Here is a 26,276-nt window from a genome sequence, read left to right as displayed (position 1 = left end):
TATGAGTGATTTAAAGTACTAATATGGGTTCTATATAGATAAACTTATTCATACAATTTTGTTTTTGAATAACTTTTTTACTAAATAAACAAAAAAATGATTTGAGTGATGGACATTTTTACATATTTTGATCATTACGCACTCCATTGGTTGTGTGTGTGTATACCGCAGCTGCTTAGTTCACAATTGTTAAGTATATCTGACATAAATTGTAAATCTTCCAATCTTTCAAGTTTCATTGAATAGTATGCAGTGTTGGTCGAGTTATCATGCACACGGATGGACGCTTTTAATATTGTATGTTTAAATACATCCCATTTTAACCACTCCGGCAATTTTTAGTATAAAGGGTTTTTCAATACGGGCGGGTATGCATGCAGAATGTCAATCGTGGCGTTTGCTGTGTGGCACGTAGCGCCGTCCCTCTAGGTCTATATGGTTCAATATGGGCTATAAGAAATTGGAAGGGCCACCACGTCTACCGAAAAATGGTCGCAATGCGCGCAATGTTTGCGTTAATGAACACTCATTTTGATAATAAAGTTTTATCATTTGAACGTGCTGTTCAATCGTCTAACTTGCCATGATAATTTGGCATAAACAACTGAATAATAAACAAAAGATTTGACAGATGTCACCAAAACAAAATGGCTGCCACAGGGCGCCAAAATCGACCCGCGCCAATTAAAAAACCCTTTATAAAACACCCCTATATTTGTTTAATATATTACATACGTGCATGTATATGTACGTTGACGCATATGTACTTTGCTGGGCGTTTGGCCAAAGTCCTCCTCCTATTTGTGGTTTGCGTTTTGGTGGTTTTCCATAAGTGGTTAAGCCGCTTTTTTAGCCACAGCTTTATGCCCCCTCTGAACCGCAGATCTTTTTTTTGGCTTCAGTGATGGTCAAAAGCCAGGAAGATGAAAACCTTCAAAATTTTCTTCCAATAAGTTTAGTATTCTCTGTAAGGTATGGTTAGTGGCGCCATCTTTTAGATAAATATCTCCTTTGAATTTGTATCACTTCAAATCCGGTAAATTAGCTTGTTTGCAAAGCCACTTAACCTGAAATGAATCTCAGCACGGAAGATGTTAGGCGCTAGAGTACTGATTTTGATAAGTGTTAAGAATTTTCAACGTAACTGCGTTTTCATATACATTCTGCTAATACTTTCTCATTCATGAGGTAGAGGCAACACGTACATATATAAGTCCATTACAGTCGAAAAAGTGATCCAAGATTTTACATATAATTGCTTATCTGCTTATATAGTTATTTTATTCTAAATCGAAACTATTGTAATTATTATTGATTGATAAAACCAATTTCACTCACATATTGCGCACAATTATGTACACTCATATTTATTTTTTTTTTACCTGATCACAGCTTATGTTTATGATACTCAGCAGCTGCGATAGACTTTACTTCAAAAAGAAAACATAATTATCACTTGCCTCTGGTTCAGCTTTGTCGATTATAATAATAACAAACACTATACACAACAATTTAGCAGCACATATTCGCAAACATCTACACAGCTGTCCACACAGCTGTAACTGTAGTTTGTATTTTCAATCGCTTCCGACAGCCACATCGTCCAAAATCGCTCAGAAATCCTGATGAGATTCTTCTAATCTGCTCGCATAACAATCATCATCGAAATTCCCCTACCAAAAGCATCAACCAACCAGAAGCAAACAAATTCCGATGACATTCGTCCACAATTTTCGCTTTGTGCAAAAAATAACTTATTATGCTTTTTACTTCTTCCTAGGCTTTATTCTTATTCCAATATAAATATGAATGCATGGAACATGTAAAAATGTGAAACTGATTAACGGTTATTTTCTTATTTTGTTACTGCGCGCAATCTAGGTATATATTTTTATTTGTTGAATATGAAAAAGTAGAGAGAATATGATAATAAATAAATGATTTTGATGCTATTGGAATGAAGTATAGAAATACGAAAATCGATTTGCCATTTGCAATACTTGGTAGTCTCTGAAAACGAATTTTCGATTTCCCTTTTTCCTATCTTATATCTTATTATTTTTTTTATTTCACTTTCATTGCTGTTTTTGTGGGACTTGAATGAAATGGGCCGCGTTTGGCAGAGTGTTTTGATAATATTAATGGTAATGTGCTGGTAAGTAGATTTTTGTATGAAAGCAATATTATGGGTTCTGGGAAGCAGAAACGAAAACGAAGTGGGTTAGGTTGAGGTCTGTGAGCAGGGTATTACCAAAAATACACAATTCATTGCTCTGTTAGGCATTTATTCATTGGGCCTTGAGCCATTACTTACCACTTCACATCGCTCATCATTTTTGTGCACTTGTCAAGACTCAATATTTGCTGAATTTTGTGTGCTTGTTTCGGGTTTAATCAATTTCCAAATCGTGTTCACCCCTTTTAAATTACATTTTTTTTTTTTTGGTTTTGTTTTGGAAATTTGTTATTTGCAACATTCGGGTAGACTACTTCTCAAATCATTTTGTATTGGTATTGATCAAACAAATGTGACCAGAATAGCTTTCAGTTGCACGAGCACCAAGCAATCACAAGTTGCCGCCTGTCAATGTGTGGCGCACACAACAATATTCATGCCCAAATGAGTTTCGAAATAGATTGCCACGCTTGGCGAATGTTGCTAACATATGTATGTATACCGGTTTCTCGCTAAATAGGTACTTCATATGATAATCGTGTATATATGTATGTATAATTTTGTGTCAAGCAAATAATATTTCTATGACAGCATAATAAAAATTACGTACTCGAACACTAAATTTGAGATTGCAATTTTTGAGTTAGTAAGCTGATGAAAATTAAAAATTGGCACGGTGTATCCGGCAACTAATTTTTCTTTTTAATACAGCCCTCATTTAACTCGGTGTACGCCACCACTGTTCTTTCAGTTTCTTGGTGCCCTACATATAGTACTTCTTACCGCTGAATCCATAAAGTTATATTTTTTGCGAGTGCTAATGATCAAATGCGATAAGCAAGCCCAATACTTTGAAACTTCAGCAAGCCACGGCCATCAGCCTCATCCATTTGTTAATAGATTTTTTTGTTCAATATGAAAACAATAAATCCACCGCAACTAATAGTTTCATTTCTATCAAATATACCATGGTCTATCTATTGTTAACAGTGCAGTAGAAAATGCTATTACACAAATTGCATCAGCGTTGTCGAGCAGTTAATCAAATTTACTAACTATAATATCACCAATAGGCCATTGCTAATACTCGATCGGATGTAAAGTGGCGAGTGCGACAAATACGAATCGTATTCTATCATAGCACCTTGATCAAAAAGTTCGCGAAACAACTGCCAGGCGACGCTCTAAGTCAACTGATTTGAGTTATGTTTTTTTTTTTAGGTTGTCATATCCGTGATTTACATTCGTACGAAAATTCTATCGTCATTGTTTGGCTTTTGTAAAAGTTACGCTATCTTGAGTAAATCTACCCCTGCATGTGTTTTAGATTTTTTATAGTTTTAAAAATTTATCTGAAATGGCAATAAAAAGTTTGTGTTATACAGGGTTCGATTGAAAAGTAATGAGCCTTATTTTTTTAAGCAGTTTTATTAAACCCTTTGGCTTATACAACTAATATTCTTCAAATGGGACCCTTGAGCGTCAATACTCCCCTGGTAGCGGGCCTTCCACTGCAGGAAACATTTTTTAAACTCATCCGCCGGAATCGCGCTCAATTCGGCTGTCACAGTTTTTTGGATCGCCTCGATGGAGTCGAATCGCTTCCCCTTCAGTTTTCTTTTCAGGCGCGGGAACAAGAAGAAGCCCGGAGGGGACAGGTCTGGGCTGTAGGGAGGGTGGGGAAGCACCGGAACCCCCATCTTGGCCAATGCAGAGGTGCAGAGAAAGGCAGTGTGCGCCGGCGCATTGTCGTGATGAAGGGTCCAATTCTTGACGAGGTCGGACCAAACCCGGGCGACCCGGTTTTTCAGCCGAAGGAGTTCTTCTTTGTAAAATGCCGCATTTACAGTGCTTCCTGGAGGTACAAACTCCTTGTGGACGATGCCTCGAGAGTCGAAAAAGATGATCAGCATGGTTTTGACCTTGGATTTCGACATGCGCTCCAGATCGCTGTTTGTCTTCGACGTCCTCCCGGCCTTCCTTGAAAGGCTTGTGTCACCGTTTTACCTAGGCACTGGACAAAGATTGGTCCCCGTAAGCCTCCTTGAGTAGCCCAATGGTTTCGGTACTCGTTTTGATTAGCTTTACGCAAAATTTGATCGAGTAACGTTGCTCCAACGATCGCTGCATTTTCGCCACTGCAAAATCCTAACACACTTTTAACAGTTTTCACGCGCGGAGCGATGTTGACTGCACCGCTGTTGCCAACGAACTGGGACCGGTTTCTAGTGGAAGGGGGAGGTCCAACGATCATTTTCCCCCACCAGCCGATTCGGTTGATCGCCTGGCAGACGCTCCGCGCGGGAAGGCTCATTACTTTTCAATCAAACCCTGTATTGTTAAAGGTCACACAATTAACTATTTTTGAGCGTTATGAGAAATTTACGTGAAGCTTGAAACTTACATTTACAATTTTTTAGATATATTCCGGGGACTTTTTGATCAAGGTGGTATATCAACTGCATTGCTTTTTTAGTATTTGCCACAAATAGAAGGAAATCTGTATATACCTAGTAAAGAAAAAATGTTGCACTAATACCTATCTATAATTGCAATTACATATAAGAACTTGGATATGTGTTCACAAATATGTTGTTAAAAAAGTAGTGAAAACAGAAATAGACATAAAGCCAATTTCCATGGAAATGCAATTATTGATGCCAGCTGCCCTAAAATGTAATATATAATGCACATCACTTAGCTCAGTATGGCACTCAGTAAATGCTCGATGAATGCACAAACGTATGAACACATGACAGTAATTATGCGCATACATCTGTTTACTTGAATGAAACGTGCTTTTCTATACAAAAAATAAGCAAAAGAGTTTGTGAGTTTTGCAGTCGTGTTTTATTTTGGAGCGCATGCAGACATTAATTATGGCAAGTGGGTTATTTTCGACAACTCAGTATTTTAAAAAATGCGAAAAATTATAGGTAAAAAATTATGATAAATGACTCTAGAGTGTGCGCAAATATTTGAAATAAAAGGTACAGAAACAAAAAGTGCAACTGAAATCAATTCAATGATACCTTTTTATTACCAATTCGCAATTTGTTAATAAAATAGGACAGAATCAACGTACTTAAATAAATAGTTGAATAAATTTAGTCAATTCAGTCTTTTTGTCGTCAAAAATAATCTTATGCATCTTATATGCATTCACTATACTTATATACGATTATATGCATATATATAATTACACTTATTACACGTACACCCTTCGATGGGTATTTGGCCGAGCTCCTCCTCCTATTTGTGGCATGCGCCTTTACAGTTTTGCACAAATTGAGGAATCTTATTCATTATAAGAAGTAATAATTCAAAACATTTGCATACATTAAAAGAATCAGTAATTCTTATACGCTCAATACTATGGATATGAATACTCCGAAATGTAATATTGTATTTATTTGATCACTTGATCAGCGTCCATTGTAGGTATATGCACTCGCGCTATTTATCGTTATCTTATGCTGATGCATAAATATAATATATCTTTGTTGTGACAACGTTCTCATATTTTTCTTCCCAAGTGTATTTCTGCCATGGAAAAGTTCCTCATAAAAAACACCTGCTGTGCGGTGACTGCATAAAACTGTAGATCCTCCCATTTGTTGAGAAACATCAGGACCCACCCAACAAATAGGAGGAAGATATAATAAAACTGGATTACAATTGAGGATTAACGAATGGAACATAGGGCCTTAAGAATGCAAGGGTTTTAGAAATCTAAGGAAGCAGCTGTCAGCATTCTACAACCTCTATTCCAGCTCTCAAGCCCATGTGGTACTTCCTGGTAATCTTAGCAACGATAACTGAAGACGAGATATCCAATCAGCGTGGGAGGTATGGCCAGTGCTAACAAGAGGGTAAGATTCGGGGGGGCTACTTTGACATATACAATAAAACGACCTCCCAAAGTTCTCAGAGCGAGGGGCTGCAAAAGGTGTATGTTCTTCATGTAAGAAGCGGCCTCATGCTATTGGCTGTCTCATCATCTTACCTGTGAAGCTCACCAAATCTTCCTTAGGCTTGTAACTTATTGATGTATTTCACGTTTTTCGAGCTACAGAAAGAAAAATATGAATTCAAGGGGACAGATATCGGTAATATTTCGAAAAAAAATTTTTTTTCATAAAATGTTAATATGATCCTGTATGTCAAACAATTTTTAGAACGTAAATTTAAGTATTTCTTATGATATAGATCGTCAGCCGTGACGACTCTATTCTTTGCGATCAAGCGCTGGGAGAGGTATACTAGGTTGCCCATCGTCTCTACTCAAAAGATTTCAATTGTTTAGACGAATATCTTCACAGAAACTACAATATATTTTCGAAAGGAAGATAAAATCAAATCCGAGGACCTTTGGGCATTTTATTAAGCCTAAAAAATCCAACTCTTTTATACTTTCAGCCGTTTTTTTGTGATAAAATGCTTACTAGAACCACAAGTGATGATGCCAAATTGCTTGCGGAATTTTTCAGTTTCTATTTTCTTGCTGTTGGTAGGAATTATGTACAGGTACTCGTCCGAGCTAAACTCTGCTTTCGCTGAGCCGTTTCACTGATTAAGAATCATAAAGCGTCTGCGAAAACGGATATTGACGCACTTGGATTCTTTTTATTGAAAAATTGTCACGACTTCATTTTGCAAGCACGAACCATTTTTAATTTTTTATTCGCTTTTGCATCTATTCTGATTTCTCTAAAGCTTTTGCTGCGCTTTCATTCTGTGTGTCTAAACTGTATTAAGTCCTGCTTATATAAAAGAAACTTTTCTTCATCTCTTCTGGTGTTCCCCAAGGAAGTATACTAGGGCCGCTATTATTTGTTTTGCCTATAAATATCATAAATAGCTGTTTCCGTTTAGCGAAATTTTTGGTCAATGCTGATGATTTAAAAGTATTTTCCAAAATTACTAAACCAGATGGCGCACTCGAGCTTCAGAGTGACATCGACCTCTGTGTTAGTTCTCAGCTTTCCTTAAATATCAAAAAATATAATATCGTGGCGACGTCTTACAATATTTCTCTATCTTTGTTGCAAAGTTTGGGTGAAATTAAAGATATTGACGCGATTTCTTATAACCTGTAAATTTTTATTTAATATATATAAGCCATATTATTTCGAGGGCTTACTCGGCATGAGAGTTTCTGAGACGAAATAGCTTCAAATTCACTGACCTTTACACTCTTGAGCTATTATGTACGTCTTTCGTTCGTCCGGATCGTTTGGAATACGCTCCTTTTATTTGGACATCAGGTCATAAAATCCAAATAAACGAAATAAAACAGGACTATAAAAGTTTCCTTGAATACGCACTACGTTTATTTAGCTTTGTTGAACCAATTCATACATATCAGTCTGGTTTGCTTTTTATCAACCGAAAGCCTTTGGAAGCAAGAAGGTCACTCCTCTCGCTTTCATTTGCTATAACATCAAAAATGGCAGTATTGACTGCTCATTTATTTTGGAAAGAATTAATTTCAATATTCGACAATGTAAATTTCGCAACTCTTTACCTTGCTATGGGGAATCCATAACACGCAGGATTCGCGTGATGCTCTTCTTGTTCGAGCCTTTCCCTGACATTCTTCCACTCATTATTAAATCTACTGATGCTAACTCAGTTGTCAATATGAGATATTCCAAGTTGTGGGATATGGCATTGTAGGAATAGATGGATTTAAAAATACAATAAATGCAACGCCTAGAACTTCAATAAATTATTCTTTTTACAATCACATAAAAAATGTATGTCTAAACAAATATTTACGTAACAATTGACAATAGTGAATTCTTCTTCAATAAAAAATAATAACAATATTTTTTTTATTTTAGTAATTTTTGAAGTGGCTCAAATAAACTTTTTATCTGTTAATAATAGTTCGAGTATTCCTATCTTGGTTTTGATAAAAAAATTTGAAAAATGTCATATTTACTTTCCAGTTGACCTACACAACTCAATCAAAATATTTCCAAAAGTCCCATAATACTGGCACATGTGCATATATATAAGTACAAATATTGTATAATAATATAATTGTAAATTGGGACGATGATCGTTCTAACGATTCGCATATAAGAATGTGCTTTTGTGTCGCATACTGGCTCATCGAAGAATTAAAAAAATTAAATCATAATTTAATAGATTTATTTTCGACGACCGTACCTAAAATCGGATTAGAATTTGCACCTAAAATTTTAAAATTTTTGAACTTTTCATCAGTATATAGTATAGTTCCGGTTAACAAATTTCAGCATTTAAAAAATGTCCCCTTTTATGATACTTACCGGTCCATATTGTTCGAAGTAACTTTTGACATCCTCCAGTGTTGTGGGCGCTGACAACCCACCCACAAAAATTTTCTTCGTTCGCGTCACCATCTGTAAAATAAAAAATAAGCAGTTACAGTAAATGTGAAGTGTGCGTTGTAGCCTCATAATATACATAATTATGTTATGCTTTCAAAGAATATAAAATATAAGTACAATGGATTTAAATTGTAATTGGTATAAGTTATAGAAGGGGTAAATTCATTTTAGTGTATGTCAAAACAAGTTCGTATTCAAAACTTTAATTTTTTACTCACAATTAAAACTAAAAATATATTATATGTAACTTAACATCTTAAAACTGGCGCTACCTCCGATGACTTCTTAGTGAATGTTCATGGCAATTTCTCTGTTGAGCTTCATTTTGCCAATTAATAAGGAAACCTAGTCGCGATTAAAACTGCTACCATTTAAATGTAAAATTAATTATTTTCAACCATAACTATAAAAATTCACAGTTTTATCTCAATTCGATTTGAGCTTCTCCTAAAGCATCCATCATTTCCACGTATATATCGGGTGTTTGTTGGTTGCGTGAGAGCTTTCAATATTGAAAACAATTGTTTTTGCAAACTGTGTTGATATTTCTGTTCAGTAATTCAGTATTCAGTATTAAATTCATTTAACGCCAGAACAAAGTTTCCAAATTGTGGAAGTTTTCCTTGAAAAAACGATCTGTTCACGAAGTCCATAGAGTACCGGCGGCTTCATTGGTCTTTATTATTAATGAGGAAGCAGCTGCCTTTATGCTGAATAGCCAGTGCTATCGAGCCATGCTGACTGAATTTTTGTTTCTAAAAATTAATCAGCTAAACATCGACGACATGTAGTTCCAACAAGATGGCGCAAGTTGGCATACAGCGCGCTTAACAATCGATTTAATGGACTGATGGAACATACCATCTGACTTGTAGCGGTCATATGCTTTCATATTCCACAAATAAACGTTATGAAATTGTATACCAGATTTTAATGAAAAAAAAATAGTCCAACAATATTTCTGTTTTGAATTATCATTTATGTTCTTAAAAAACGCCCGATATAATTGGCGCTTACTCCCTTTGTGGGTATTTGGCGTAACTCCTCCTCCTATTTGTGGCATGCGTCGTGATGTTGGTCCACAAACGGAGGGAGCTACAGTTTTAAGCCACCTCCGAATGGCAAATGGTGTTTTATATTATGAAGACCTTTTTCATGGCAGAAATTTTATCGAAGGTTTTCCATTGCTTGTCGAGGGGTGTCGCTATTAAAAAACTTATTCTATCATTTGGCGTTCTATATATGTTCATAGATTCGAACCTGGACACTTCCACTTCCCGTTCGATTACAGCCATTATGAGAATAGGCATGATAAATTCTATATGTCGAAATTCAATCGAGAATTCAGCGATTGTTAATGAAAATCCATTAGGCTCAGTAAACATGGAAGGCTGAAGATTATACCAACTTTTCACATTTCAATTTACATTACAAAAGCACGACTAGGCAAATTCAACTTGATTTTGAATTCTGAAAATCTCGAAAGGAGGGTAAACCCGTGCTACTTTCAACAAATAAGAATAGATGACCCTATAAAATGGTTTGGGAAAGCCAATAACAAATTGGAAAAAATTAGAAAACTAAAATTGTGATGCTGTTTTCGAAATTTTTTTCAAAAACTACAGATTTGACGCTTCTGAGAAGCCTCTCCAGTCGAATCTTGAACATGAATGTTAGCACCTGAAGCTGGTGAACAGACTCTTTCAGTAAATGGCATAATTCTAGAAGAATTGATATAGTGATGGGGGAGTTAAAAAAATCGAGAGAGTATCGTTACACCAGCACAATCGAGTCAACAATCGACTCGTTACACTACTGTACCATCGAGATGCATTAATTGCAATAATTTCACTCCTACTTTCTAAAAATTTATCGCATGTACAAATGAAGTTGCCATGGGTCACAAGCTAGTCGAAGATATATTGACCGATTATACTTGAATATGTATATATGCATATACGTCTTTGGTGTACGTCTTGATGTTGTTCCACTAATGAAGGGATCTACAGTTTTAAGCCGACTCCGAACGGCAGATATTTTTTATGAGGCCTGCTGAAGGCCGACCGCTATTAGAAAAAACTTTTTCTTCATTTTGGTGTTTCACCAAACACATTCGGCTACGTCGGCCGCCGTTTGATCGATTGCTGCTATTTAATATTAAACACCATGGGCAATTCGTTCCCAAGGACTGCGAGAGAGAACCATCCTCATGTTTTAATAATCCCAGCCCAGGATCAGGTCCGAGATGTTTCAGTCGATCGTATCGGTTATGGGCTAACATGTATGTATGTATGTTTTTAACTAGGCAAGACTATTCGCGACTGACCATTCATCTGTGAGAGAAAATATTGAAATCCGTAGAGATATTTGAACAAACATAAAACATTTTGGACTCGCGTATCTCTATCTGAAGAAAACCTATTATTTTTCAGTAGAAATATGAAATAGTGCCACTTTAAAGTTGGAATGAATGAATACTTAAATGGATTATTTAATATAATATGCGAAATTAGTTGCAATAATTAAGCGCTAAAAATATATTGATAAGCAATTCAATTTACATACATATATAAATAAAATTTCAGTTGTAAACATTTCGGTGCGTGCGTGGTAAAAATTAAGCTTCATGAGATTAGGTGAATGTGAGCCAATAAACATAAAAACGGTAATGTGCGTGAACCGCTAGCAAATATCTTTTTATAACTCTGACAACTCAATATCGAAATAGTTTTCTTATAATTTTGTTAGATTTCCGACATAAAACAACAGCATTCAAGAACTGTATATTTTATTATTTCTGGGTAATTGAAGTATTGTGAAAGTCTGTTGAAATGTGTAAAGTGTGAAAAGTCAGCAGGAGTAACACAATGACTAAAGATGAAAACTTTCCACAATTTAGGGCGCATGTACTTCATCATCTAGCACTCTATGCGCTCCAAGGCAACGTACATACAATAGCACCGGGTATACGGTGCTCGCAATAAAACTCATGCAATGTCGTAAAATTAAAACACTTCAACATCTAACGAACGAGCGAGCTTCTACATGCACATGCAATAAACTCAGCAGTAAGGCTTGCAGTATAAGCGATTGTTGAACATGGCACAGAGACCAGAACTTTAGAATTAGAGTCAGAAGCAGCAATAACAACATCAGCGACACCATTTGCAGCAACATCTCTGCACTCCATCGGCTATGTAGTAAATATACGGAGGTCCGCCCATTTCCACTAACCAAGTAGACAGTGTCAAGTGCAAGTGTTGCTACATAACGAAATAGCGCGCGCAGCAGAGGCTGTGGGTTGCATCAGTCGTCTAACACATCTACAAAAGCCGTTGTCTGACTTTTTTACCCTCATTCGCGTTTCTTCCTATCATCTCCTACTCATACCAAGTTGCTTTTCTTGCTGTATGGTTGGATGCCTTGCTGGCTCTTATTGAAATTGCAGCGTTGTTAAAAAGCGATTTGGTCCAATGGGGACAACGTACTTGCAGTACTTGCATCAAATAGCAACAACACAAACAACTTCAGCCGGACGACAAGCTGGCGTGGCATCATTGTGCTAGTGGCAGCGTTACGCTATCATAACTCATTTCCTCCTTGCCCGGGCCCCTTCCTCAAATAGCTATTGCTTCTACTAACAGATGGGTTTGGCTAGTAATGTTTTGGGGGAAAATGCAACGTGGCAGCTTGTATGCGGGCGAGATATACGAGTATATGGTATGTGTGCGCCTATCTTTTGTTGGGGGCAGTCGCGTCGGGCAGCTAGCATTTCAAGATGAATGAGCACATCGTCTGTTATCTTCTTAATTTCCGAGCACAGTCATCTGGCCGCACCGCTTGGGAGCGCGAGAAAGCATTTTTAATAGATAAATATACAAACTAAAAACGTTAAATACATGCTATAGCAAATGTACGGGGCACACTCCAGTTCAAGATATACATATATTTATATATAGGTATACCCACAAATCCGCCAATACAAATCTACGTTGTATAACACAATCTGGACTTACACTTGTTTGCTGTTAACGATGAGATCTGGGCCCTTTAATTTTTAGCATCGCTACAATTTTTTCCAGTAACCGCATAATTGAAGTTGAAACATAATTATTTTCTTCAAGTAATTTAACAAGTCTGTGATACCACTGGAACTTATTATTACCCTATGGGTGCCTTTTCAAACCATCCGGTAGATTTAATAAACGAGAAAAACTTCGTTAGATTTAGATGCGCTATGTCCGCTACATCAATTAAAAATGTCATGTCAAGAGTGCGGAGCCTCCTTGTCTTTAAGCTTTCACACTCGCATAAAAGGTGTCTGACTATTTTCTCTTCTGCTTCTACAGAAATCGAAGTACGGGAGTCCTAACCTTCTAGCGTGGCTGCCTGTTAGGCAATGGCCAGTTAATACCCCTATCATTTTTCTTATAGTTGGGTTACTAGTTGTAGAAATTTTGAGTAAAAGTGGAGGAATGTCATTAGTAAGCAAACCTGTAATTATTCAATCATGTGCCTATGCCAGTTAACGTTCCGATATCAGACCCATGTGACAGATCTCTCCATAATTTTTCCAGATGAATAAAGTAATTTGAAATAAAAAATACTTATAAAAAAATACTACAACTAAGTGCGGTTCTTATTTCATATCAAATAAAAATTGATCTGATTTTCTAATTTTTTTTTTCATTCTAGCAGCGACAACTTTTAGATGTTTCGGAAGCAAATGACAAACCTTGCAGGAAATTTAAAAACTGAGGAGGTAGTGGCATTCCTAAGGTTTAAATGACCATTTCTCACAAGATGTCAAATTAATTATTTCTTCACAATCTAGACTAAGCACCAAGTTAATATAATTTAGAGGATTGTTTAAAACTCTACCGCATGGGATCATCTAGCACTCTACCACTTTAGTTGAAACTTGTACCTGGCTCAAGCTTTGAAATGTTTGTCTGTACGACATAATATTTATTCTAACCCCATTTTTCGTATATGAAAACACAGAGAACAAGATTGCGTTTGTGTCTGTGTGACTTGTTTAATTTTAAGCCCACATAGTGATGATCTATAGCGAGCTCGCTGATGACCCATGCTGACGATTATTAGGGTAGTCCGGGGTTCGATGCTCACTGTGAGCATAATCGGACTTCAGCAAGCAAACAAAAACCTACATTTATGGGTCAGCCCAGAATTCGCGTTATCCATCTCAGCTCCGTTAACCACTGCATACATGTAAACGTCAATCGTAAAGGAAGGTGTAATGATTGTAATGCCATCAAAGGCACATCTGAGTACGGTACACAAGTCACCTGTGATGATCATGATCGCAGGCAGGAGTACAATGGCGCCAGGTCTACTCGCTTATCTTTCGGTCACGTGTTTCAGTTCAGTCTTTAGTCTGAAGCCGCACTCAGATATTTCGTGTATTGTGAAAACTCGTTGACAGTCCCTCCCAATATTCGGTTCCTCCCTCATTGGTAGGAACAATAATGTGGTTTTGTCGCAGTAAATACTGATTGCCGCCCTCAAGCCAAATTACAATGAAAATGACTGGGTCTTTTGCATAGCCATTTTTATTTGCCGGAATTTTAGCAACAATTAAAATCGACAACAAGTGGGAAAGGAACTCCTAGTCACAGATGACAACTACTACTTTTTTACTTCATGCTAGCCCTGGTATTACAGGCCATTTTGTATTCTAAATATTTTCTACTAATATAAGATTGAATGACATCGACAGTTAGAAGAGTATCTGCAATGCAACCAAAGGGAATTCCCAAACTCGGCATTCGGATAATTTAAACACTTCTGATGGAATGCTTAATAAATAAGTAACGCATAAAGAAAAAACGCTCTTTTGCGTATTTTACTTTATTTAAGAAGCCTATAAGCATACCAACCATGTCCTCATTTGAAAAGATTTTTTTTTGTTTTATGTACACAGGGATCATGTTATTCCACATTCGATTCAATTTTCCCAGAAACATGAATATATATCGAATTTATAAAAATCTTAGGGTGACAGATCAAGTTTTGAGTAACTTCCATGTTTGCATAATCAAAAGTTTTGCTTGCCTATATTGTGCATATTTAAATATATACTTATACATACATACTCCTCCTTTTCCACTAACTTTAACTAATATAAGTAGATACCAATGATACTTATTTTTCGAAGAGGGAGGAAAAGGTTGAAATGGAGCCAAAAGGAGTACAATTTCAAAAGGCAATATTTGTGCATGGAAAGAAATCGTTCTGAAACTCCATTATTCCTTTAAAAAGGTAAAATGAAATGCAAATATGTATGCTGCTCCTACATCGTACTTCGCACTAATGCCTTGCCTCATCATAACCTGATAGATGGCAAAACGACATTCAGAAGTCGACACATAACTAAGGATGAACTAAAAACGACCAAGAAGCGACGACATTAAGCGCCAAATGAAGTTCGCAGAAAAGGGATTAAATGGAGAATTTGAATGGGCAAAGAGGTGTAATTTCGTAAAAAAAGGATATACACGCCTCTACAAATAAATCATTCAATAATATTTCGCCGACGGTGACTACCTCCTGAATAGCAGCGCATACATAAATGAATTGTGAAGTCAGCGCTGCCGTCTCGGCAGGTGTTCACGCTAAGGCACATGGTGCTGGAACTGCCTACCGATTTCAGCAATGTGTGTATATACACACATGTTTTACCTATACAGTTACAAATACACCAGCTATTCATATTAACCTCCATAAATCCCCTTTCACACTTTCTTATGTAAATATTATTAAATTCTTTATAGAATTCCTTTTATATTTACTTACTTCCTTCAGCTTCTCCAGGCCTCAAACTGAAACCAATGTATTGGTATTCAGCACATAATTTTACTACATATCTTTCATACATTCACACCCACATATATGAACGTATGCCCAATTGAATTGTATATTAATGGTTTTGAATGTTCAAACATACTGTACAAACACATCGAAGGCTATATACTCGTAATTGGAGCTTTGTGACTAGTTGCTATAACAAAATCCACAGAAAGATCAGCTTCCAGGTGGTGGCGCTGTCCCTATTGTCCCTAATTCACGTTAGACATCCACTTTCATTTCTCCATTAAAATTCGATATACAGTAGCGTGCAATAGTGAGCACATGTTGGGCGATTTAACTTTAAAGTCTCTGAAAAAATCTAAATGCACAACTTAATGAAACAAAACTTTCAGCATTTATTCGTTGCTTAATTCTTAAAATAACGGCTTAAAACAAAACAAAAAATACAAATGTAGGAATGAGAAGGAGGCAATAATATAAAAAAGTACATATTTACTCAGTTTTGCACGTTTTATATATGTAAACCGAAAGGAGCTGTAACATTTAGTACAGTTGTAATTATATACCGTTATAGTTTTTGTTTCATGTTACTGTGTTTTTACTTTTGTTATTAGTAGTAGAAAGGTGTACGAAGTTAGACAATCGCTTTCTGATTAATATTAATATCAATTATGAAGAAAATAAGTGTGGAGCTCGAAAACAGCGTCGTGGTTTTGACTAATAGTGGAAATTCCTCAAGAAAAATTGCTGAAATATTAAATATTAGCCAACGCACAGTTATTAATATACAGAAACGAAGAAATGTAGCGCATGCACCGAATGTTGGAGGTCGACCACAACATCTTTCGGGCTCAGACGCACGCCTTATGGTACAAGAAGTACGCAAAAACAGTTTTGTGACACCAAAGAAGGCTGCAGCAATGTTAAATAAGAACGTCAGCGAGTGGACCGCGCGTAGAGCATTCCATAGAATCGGGTATAAATCAGCTGTAAATAAGAAAAAGCCGGCGTTATCGCTCAAAAATATTAAGGCCCGTCGAGCATTTGCTCGAAAATACAGAAATTGGAATGTTGAAGACTGGAAACGGGTAATTTGGTCGCATGAAGTAAAAATTAATCGTTTTCAGTCCGACGGAATAAGCTATTGGTGGCGCCGACCTACAGAAAGGATCCAAAGGCATCACGTGAAGCCAACTGTTAAACATGGCGGTGGTAATTTTATGGTGTGGGGTTGCTTCACTTGGTGGCACATCGGGCCACTCCTTAATATTAATGGTATTATGAAAAAAGAAGATTACTTACATATATTGCAGACTAATTTGCCAGAATTTGTTGATAAGAGCGCTTACCCAGAAGAGGAAGTTATCTTCCAACAAGACGGCGATCCCAAACATACCGCCAAAATTGTTAAAGAATGGCTGTCGCAACAAATTTTTGAGGTAATAGATTGGCCTGCACAAAGCCCGGATCTAAATCCAATTTAAAATTTGTGGGCAATAACCAAACAGCGGCTGGGAAAATATCGCAGGGCTCCTGAGAACATGACAGAGCTATGGGACCGGGTACAGCAGGAGTGGAACCAAATTCCGCGCACATTTATCGAGAATCTTGTCGAAAGTATGCCCAAACGCATTAAAAGTCTAACAAAAATTAAAGGCCTATGGATTAACTATTAAAATTTATTAGTTTTTAGCCATGAGTGCCAGACGTGCAAAACTGAGTAAATACGTACTTTTTTATATTATGGCATCCTTCTCATTCCTACATTTGTATTTTTTGTTTTGTTTTAAGCCGTTATTTTAAGAATTAAGCAACGAATACATGCTGAAAGTTTTATTTCATTAAGTTGTGCATTTAGATTTTTTCAGAGACTTTAAAGTTAAATCGCCCAACATGTGCTCACTATTGCACGCTACTGTAAATAAAGGAAAGCAGGATTAGGTTTCTGCCATTCAAGAAAAATTTTAGCGTTATGCTTACACTAAAAAATTCAATTATTGAAATAAGTAAATGTTCTTCTCTTAGTTTTTAATTTAGAAATTCCTTCCTATGCTATTGTTTAACTGCTATGTTTAACAGGCGTTACATATTTATATCAGGTCAGTTCATAAGTTCGTGCGTTTTTTAAGGTGGTTTTAAAATTAATAAAAAAGGTGTTTAAAGTATTTATTAATCAATAATATATTTCCCCTTATTATTTACAATGTCTTCCTAACGTTTAGGCAAATTTTTAATTCCCAGCTCAAACATTTTTTGTCCATGGAGCCAAAATACGCTTCGAAATCCCTTTTTATAGCTTCTTTTGAGAAGTAGTTCTTGTTGCTCAAGTAGGACTGAAGTCAACGGAAAACGTGATAATCACAAGGTGCAATATCCGGAGAGTATGGTGAATGCGGCATTAGCTCCCATCCGAGCTCGTTTAGCTTGCCTAATGTTTGCCTTGCGGTATGAGGTCTTGTGTTGTCGTGGTGAAACAAAATAAGTGAATAATATTCACTAAAAACGGTCGATTTTTGTTAAGTGTCTCATTCGAGCACTCGAGCATTGATGTTGATGGAAGTAATAATGAGCAGTTATCGTCTGGTTTGATTTCAGAAGTTCATAATAAACAATACCGGCCATATTCCACCAAATAGACTGGAGAACCTTCTTGGTGTGAATACCATCTCTAGGGGTTGGTTCTGGTGTTTCATCTTTATCTAACCATTAGCGTTTGCGAAGAGGATTATTGTAAAGCACCCATTTTTCATCACCAGTAACGATACGGCTCAAGAAACTTTCATTTTCAAGCCGTTGCAGCAGCTGAGAACACAAATTCACTCTCTGCTGAAGGTTGGCGACGGAAAGTCTATGCGGAACCCATTTTCCCAGCTTTGAAACCTCTCCCAACTGAACCAGGTGCCTGTGAACTGTTCCATGCGATGAATTTAACCTCTGAGCTATCATATCGACTGTCAAATTCGGCTCAGCTTCCACGAGTTCGAGCAAGGCGTCGGAGTTAAAGACTTCAGGACGACCAGCGCGCGGGGCATCCTTCACGTCACAGTTAACACTTTGGAATTTCGAAAACCACTTTTGCGCAATCCTTACACTCGCGGTATCCTCTCCGTGAACAGTGTTTATTTCTGCAGCGTCAGTTGTTGCATTTTTGCCACTTTTATAAAAAAAAAAATACAAAATATGCCTCTTAAACGCGTTCGAAGATTCCATTTTATTTTTTAACAATACTTGCTTCTATCCGCGATTAAAATCACTTTTTGAATGCACAAAATATCAAAGAAAATATAAATAGTTCCGTTATATTCCGCGAATAATTTATTGTATGCAAAAATCGTGGAAAAGTGAAATTCTGGGTAAAATACGCACTAACTTATGGACTGACCTGATACATAGGAAGGAAATTGTTAAAAACATATTCCACTCCATAGCACACATTTGATTCTCCTAATGGCACACATGAGTTTAAACTATCTCTCTGCCTCTTTATCGTGTGCTAATTTTTAGATAAATTCCTTTAATATCACACACAATAATACTTTCCACACTAAATACATTTTCTAACCATGTTCTTTGCTTAAATCACAACACAATTTAAAGATGAAACATTTCACTGAACTGCCAGACTCCGCTTGCTATTCTGCTTGTTCGCAGAGCCGTGTGCAGCACAGCAGGAGTGTCTGACTCAAATCAAAATCATTTGTTTGTAAAATTTTCTGTACACATATCTATGTATGTAAATAGCACATGGTATGAGAGCTTCAATGTCCTTTCGCTACGGAATAGTCCTCTTCGTCCTATCCATGAAAATGTGTTTGCATTTGTGGTCAAAGTTTTATTGTTGCATGTAAGGAGATTTGTTACGCTTAACATAAATGGGTTACGATCCCCAGATACGCATACATGCGTACAACCACAAAGTCGCAATATTTGCGTAGTTTTTTAGTCCTAAATCAACTTAACTACACTTTAAGAAATACAATATAATATTGTACATATTCGAGACCTAACTTAAGCGAAGAGCTTTAACTCTTCACTGGAAAGACAAGTTAATAAACGGCAAATTATTCTTTTTTTAACTCGCTCCACTTGGTAAACCTGGGCCTAGCTGAATTTTTCCATTTGAATCTTTTTGAATGAAAATTAATGAAAGCAATGTTTGAGTTTTTAAAATAATAATTTATACACAAATTCTAGGGAAAAAATTAGCACAGCTGTTGTAACCGGCCCCAGACTTTAATATTCGCTAGGTAATATTCGAAAGGTTATCGAATCAATTAGAATTATTTCTCCGCCGCCCCTAATCAATCTGAGTTCAGTTGTATCCTTCCCAGTTCGTTCATGTAAATCTATTTTCGTGCTTAACCTAAAACCGCCATCTTGAATAAAGCATTTGCATTTTATTGCTGATGGTCGAATGTCTGGAACTTCCTCAGTAGTGTAAGGAAATTGAAATTTCGAGAATACCATTCCCATACAAGTAAAGCAATTATTATTGCTTTTAAGGTGAAGCGTACAAACGGAATAAGTCTTAGAATTTTCCAGATCTACCAATGCCAGTATAGTTTTCAACCAAATCTCATTTTCTATAAACAACTGCCTCTAGTTTTACGCTTCTGGGCATTTCGGTTCAAGCGGTGCCAAAAACAAATTTTATAAAGTCTTCACAACTTAGTACAGGAGGTATCACACCTCTTAACTATTCCATTTTCATTATGTATATGACTACAAATATGAGCGGGACTTTCGCTGAGCAGATCACGTGGGGACACAAGTATTCCATTTTTTATGAGTTTCCGCAGTAAATTGTCTTCTAGAAGCATGAAAGAAGGAAGCTTTAAGATTTAACGAGGGAAAAATTGGCAAGGAGGGGGTTTCAGGTCGAATCAGCACAAGAAGCTACCAGATAACCAAAATGCAGACAATGTCGCAAAAAAGTGTACTTCCGTACCACATTCACAAACCTAGAAGCGGTTAATCATGCCACTTATGTAAACAGAGTGGAAGATAATAAAACCGCAGGGACTCCAGCTGGTAGTAAATATTATATAAGTAGCCAGTGGGATACTTGCAGACCGTATTTTTATCGAGAAACACAGAGTGGAGTGAGGAGGTTTTGAATAAGCTGTCATGATGGGTACTGGATTAAGAGAACTTGTTGAAAGAGGAGTAGGGGTTCCTTGTGATATCACGAACGATCATTTTAAGGTCATTTGTGCTGGAAAATTTGACCGAACATATCTTACCTTGAACTAATTTCATCGGAGAATTGTGCAGGATTGTATAAAAGGAAAGAACCTTTCATTTCTTTACATAAACCTGTGCTATAAGATAAGATTTTTGAGAAAATAACTAAAATAAGGTAAATGAGTATTTTTAATACAACTATAGCATGACAGCATGAATATTCTGTATAGACTTGGTTGTACTCACACACATATAGACACACTTCTGTTAGGTGTTTGGCCGAGCTCCTCCTCTTATTTGTGCCGTGCGTCTTGATTTTGTTCCACAAATGTAGGGCCCTACAGTTTCAAGCCGGCTTCGAACGACAAATGGTTTTTAAGAGGAGCTTTTACTTGGAAGAAATACACTCGGAGGTTACCATTGCCTGCCTAGGATCGACCGCTATTAAAAAAAACTTTTCATATACTCATATATAATTAGCAGACTCTTCCCAGTATCTAGACAAACATGTCGTTGATTTTTATATTTCTGTGTTCGACAAGGTTTGATTCTGGTTATAGAGGAGAGGAGTGATGAGTGAGGTAATAAAAAGAGGATGCCGGAAATTGTAACCTCGTTAATCGAGTCTGCTGCTCAAAAAGATATTTGATAGAGCTTGATCGATTGGGTGGGCTCTGGCCGAGGGAGGCTAACCGATTTAAAACTTTAGATGCGGATTGTTACGGATAACCAGGCAGAGGAGAGACCTAAGTGCATACCGCAGCCGGCGTTTCATTTCTCAAGCCAGCTGAGAAAAGTTGACATGTGTACAAGAAGAATAAAGTAATAAGCGTAGGGTATAACTTGCTTAAATGGGCTCCTTTAAGGCGAATATTACACCGGCTGTGAACTAAGCGATCTTGAGCCGTTCATACTGCATGTCGGTCAAGCCATAAAATAGAATATCTTGATTTTTGCAAAACAGGACAGTAAATGATTTGTCCACATTTTAAAAATAAAATTATAGTGATTATTTCTGAGTAGCTTTGAGTGATTTACCAATAAGGCGTAAGCAAGCCTCGACTGAAATTTTGAATAAGAGTGCGAAGAACTGCCCACTTTTACTAGTTCGTTGATATCATTTTCAGTAGTAAAAGGCAAACTGGTTGCCCTTAAATTTGCATGCCCCTGCCGCAATGCGCGCACTATAAAAACACCTTTTTTTATTATTCGATGATTTGAAGTTCGCAGAGGTATCGCAACGGGGTCAAATGAATGGTAATCCCACACAGATACAGTCGGCTGCACCTAGAATTAAAAATGATTTACAAAATAAACCTTGCTGAACATTTTGTATTATAATACAAGCTATAAAAATTTGTAGACCCGCAAAGAGCGCCATGAACCATTCCATTACTCTGACCCTTTTTCTGGGTTGCTGCCTATCTGCATTATGCGTAGGTTTTAAAGTATCCCATTCTCCTTAAGAAAAGCCCAGAATATTTACATTTTTAATTTTTTAATTTAAATTTTTTATTAAGAGCGCGGAAATTTAATGAAACACAAAATACCCTACCGAGTGAAAACATAAATGCAACAGCAACACAAAAAAGTAAGAAATTACTTTACCATATCAGTCACAGGAAACTGCTGCTTGGGGAAAAGTTTGTACTCAGTTATATGTAACTCACTCCCCAATTCGTTGGTTACAATCACAGAATGCTCAGCTTTTGAAATTCACGCAACAACAAAAGCTCGAGAAAATGGATAACAATGAATAATATGAGTAAAGAAATAAGAGATTTGAACGCTTTGTCGCCGTTGCGGAAATTTTAGTTAAATTGGTGTTGTTGTGCTTAGCGATCCATTCCCATTATGGATGGATGCCGCAAGCCAGTCTCCAAAATCTTGCTTGTCAAACAAAAAAACGGTAAAAATATGTTGCGCTTCCCACACACAAGCAGTTTTTAACACAAAATGTATATGTATGTCTATTGTATATTAGTACAATATATGTATATATGTATATATGTAAGTATATAACTACATAAACGAGCACAATGAAATGCCATAGCGAAGCTTTTAGGCGCGAAAATTACTTTACAAAGCGATACAAATGTCTCCAAAAAGTAGAAACGCTACAACAAAATCGCTACATCGTTGACCTTAGCGACGACAACTTCAATAATGAATGAAACTGGAAAGCAAGGAGTTACTTCATGTCCCACATCGCCTCCTTTACCCAGTGCCTGAACGTTAAACCGCCTTAGAGCTTACTTTGCTTAAAACAGGGCGAATGAGTTGAAAATAATTACGAGATAATGAAATTCCCGCGCACGCGGACTTAAAATTTATCGCATCTACAGCTGTTAAAGTTCTTGTATTTTTCTTACATAACGGTGTTTTGGTATCACACATCGTTAAACTCTGAACCCAATGCACAGATAAGGAACATTCATTGAATGCTAGAAAATTCATAGAACTTATCGTCCGTCCGTTATTGAATGGTCACCCATTTCTTATTTAACGAAAGTAGATCAGCAAATGCCTAAACACCTTAGAGTTTTTAAACTAATATGATAAATATTTTAAGTCTAAATTAAATTAAGAATAACATATACACATTTCTAGAGGAGTTTTCGCTTTTTCTATTTTTTAGATAATAATATTTGTTTGATATTAATAATAGTTGTTTGTAACAGCTCAAAAGATTGGTGTATATTGATGCGGGTAATTCAGAAACTACTTCGCTAATTTCAACCAGATTTAACATGCGCACCACATTTCATCTGAGCACCCAACACCAATATGAAACATATTTGGATTTTCACCTGATTTTCGCAGTGGAATTTTTAAATTGCCCAAAGAGGGCACAAGAAATAATATTAAAAGAAATCATGTCTTCAAATATCTTTGAACATGAAATGTTCAGTCCACTACGGTCCTGTACAGTCCACTACAATTTTGTTCTATGTTTACATACAGACATTATAATGTAACCAACTGGACCCACGGCAGAATGTTCGAATATCTATCAGCATGTACAAGTGCATTGCTTAAGAAGTAAACCAACTACTTTTTATGATGAGCTGGCAGTAAATCCTGAGAGACATGTGAGGCGTGTTGCTTATTTTAAAGTTATCCCGCAGGGAAAAGTACTATTTGTGAACTAGAAAACTACCAGGTCACTTTTCAGCTGCACCAGCTCGTGTTCTATCTTTTCCCCCTTGTTACCAAGTCATATTTTCTTAATATGGCGATGTACTGCAAAATTCTAGTTGCCCGGACATGCATCAGCAAAATAGCAATTAAAATTCCAGTACATACAAGTCGGAAGAAATTTTAGTCTAATATGCTCCTGAGTTTTAGAGTTTTAGACCAGTTAAAAAATAAAAAATCCATTTCTTTGAATACCAACGGCTTAAAATATTCTATTTCATATTAAAAATTTATACAGAATTTGTTTTTTCTTAAAACTAAATGAAGCTTCTTTCAGGTACAGTAATTGGTTAAATATTACAACTTTAGCTCAAACTTACACCATAAGTACATCCTAGGAAAATAAAACAAATATCTTAAGAAGAAACTGATAAAGAAACAAAATTTAAGGAATTAATTTTAGGAAAATAAATAGAATTAATGTTAGTTAAATTTCGGACTCATATTTTACGTGTCGATTTGCTGGCGGTGGTAAACCGGTTTAAATTTATTATGATATAGTGTAAAAGTTTATTACCCAAAAAACTGCATAGACATTTTTATGTTCCTAAGACCCTTATTTTTGTAAGCCCCGTCTATATATATTATATATTTTAAGATTTTTTCCGATGGAATGCTGAAGTAGACTCCTTATTGCAGAAATCAGTTAAAAATAACTTAATATTTTACTCTCCGTATTTTTTGTAACCATCGCAGTACGGGTTTTCGGCACCAAGTTTTCATTCAATTAATTAAATTTCTTTGGAGTTCAGAGGAAGAAAAGATTTAATCGACTCTTCTGTAAAATCCTGCCGAACTAATTTTTCTGTAGTTATTTTTTGCTTTTACCGAGGCATAATAATTATTTCTTTTGACGTTTTCAAGCTTAAACTGACAGGCTTGTGATGTGAGTGAATTAGTTTTATGTAAATTTAATTAATTATTGCTTTTTTAATAAACTTGGATATAGGGGCTATCAAATAAGTATATTCATCAGAATGTATTTACTTATACTTATCTAGCATCGCGATCCATTGATGCCTCCATAGACGAGTCTTAAAGTCTCTTATCTAGAAAAAATTAAATATTTTGCTGACAAATTGATAATTTTACTACTGCTTTAGACTCTAGCCAATAACTAATTATACAAACTTCTTCCATTAAATACCACTGCATGAATTAGAAGGGCTCCATACCTGTTTGGCTTTTCTTTGCATGGACTCAGCAGACATTCCTGTTCATGAACTGGTGTTTGATAAAAGCAGTCCAATGACCAATTAGAGTTGTACGTAAAACAAAGAATGCTTCAAATGTTAAATTAGAAGGTTAGATGCATACATGCATAAACGTTAATGAAGTCAATAATCTGTGCAATGAGTCCTAAAGTCCATCTCAACAGTACTTTAACCCTTAACAATGCAATCAATTGTTAAGCAAACTATAAGCTAACAGAGAATTTCAAAACACAAAGTGTAACTGAATAACAAGATTTTAATATTATGAAATCTGTAATTTTTTTGAAATAAAATCATATTTCATATTAAGTTAAACAACAAAATTAAAGATAAGAAATCATTTTGTGCAATGTTTGCATGTTTACTAACTTTTTCAACTCGCTCGAAACTGATTATTTTCAGCCCAAAATGAACTCGAGTTTTGCGGAACTGTATTCAGAGGCTTTTCGGTGGGCAACGCCATGCCAGTTGCTACGAGTAGCATTCAAAAAAGGTGGATGGCGAACGACTTATTTCAGGTAAAAAGGAAACTGGTGGTAAGACAGCTCAGAACCGGTTCGTTTGTCTGCAGGGTAGATATAGACGGATATGAAAGTTTGAAATTGCTTAAAGGGTATGTTGCATACCAAATGCCAATGGAAATGCAGCCGAGGTTCTAGAATAAGGAATTAATATAATATTAAGAAATTGAGTGAAAGTCCCTGGTAGCTGGTAGCTCGATTAATTTTAAATATAATATTAGCATCTTGTTTTGTCTAATAAAGTAATAATAAGTAATTAAGTAATTTTTTTATATCAAAGGTTGTTGTTGAAGCCCAAATAAAATTAGATTTGAAAAATGATCTCGCAATCTCATCATAAAACATTATCCTATGTACGTTCCCCCATATTACTGTATGAACGAGTGTTGAATAATTTCGGAAAGTGGGTGTGGTATTTAATATTACTGGAATTTACTGAAATTTTCAATTTTTTAAATTTTAAAGAGTTGAAAAATGTGATATGCTTAAGTTTACGCTCGTTATAAATATTATATATGAGAGCAGCGTCTAACAATTGGAAACACCAACTACAAGAAGTCACTTGAGGAAATATATGATGACTCCATATTTCGAACTAAGTTCGCTTGCATTCCTAGCCTGCTTCTTCATAGTTTCGATATTTCTTCCGAAGAAATCCCTAAAATCGAATTTGGTAAATTTTATAGAAATGTTTAATTTTATTTTCTGAACATTACTAATATCGTTCACTATTTTCTGAAAATATCACTTTTTCAAAACACTGTAATTTTAC

General features: G+C 36.0%; 1 protein-coding gene across 2 annotated transcripts in view; it reads right to left on the bottom strand.

Annotated features, from left to right (window-relative positions):
- Positions 1-26,276, bottom strand: part of LOC129241640 (RNA-binding protein Musashi homolog Rbp6) — a 373,873-nt gene that overhangs the window by 272,210 nt on the left and 75,387 nt on the right. For both annotated transcript variants that reach the window (XR_008582150.1, XM_054878077.1), the window contains exon 2: positions 8,476-8,568. The gene's annotated coding sequence lies outside the window, so the exon portion shown is untranslated. The remainder of the gene's footprint in view (positions 1-8,475; positions 8,569-26,276) is intronic.

Source organism: Anastrepha obliqua, chromosome 3 (genome assembly GCF_027943255.1).
Source record: "Anastrepha obliqua isolate idAnaObli1 chromosome 3, idAnaObli1_1.0, whole genome shotgun sequence".
Classification (NCBI taxonomy): domain Eukaryota; kingdom Metazoa; phylum Arthropoda; class Insecta; order Diptera; family Tephritidae; genus Anastrepha; species Anastrepha obliqua.
Note: the sequence above shows the minus strand (reverse complement) of the source record. Positions and strands in the feature narration are given on the sequence as shown.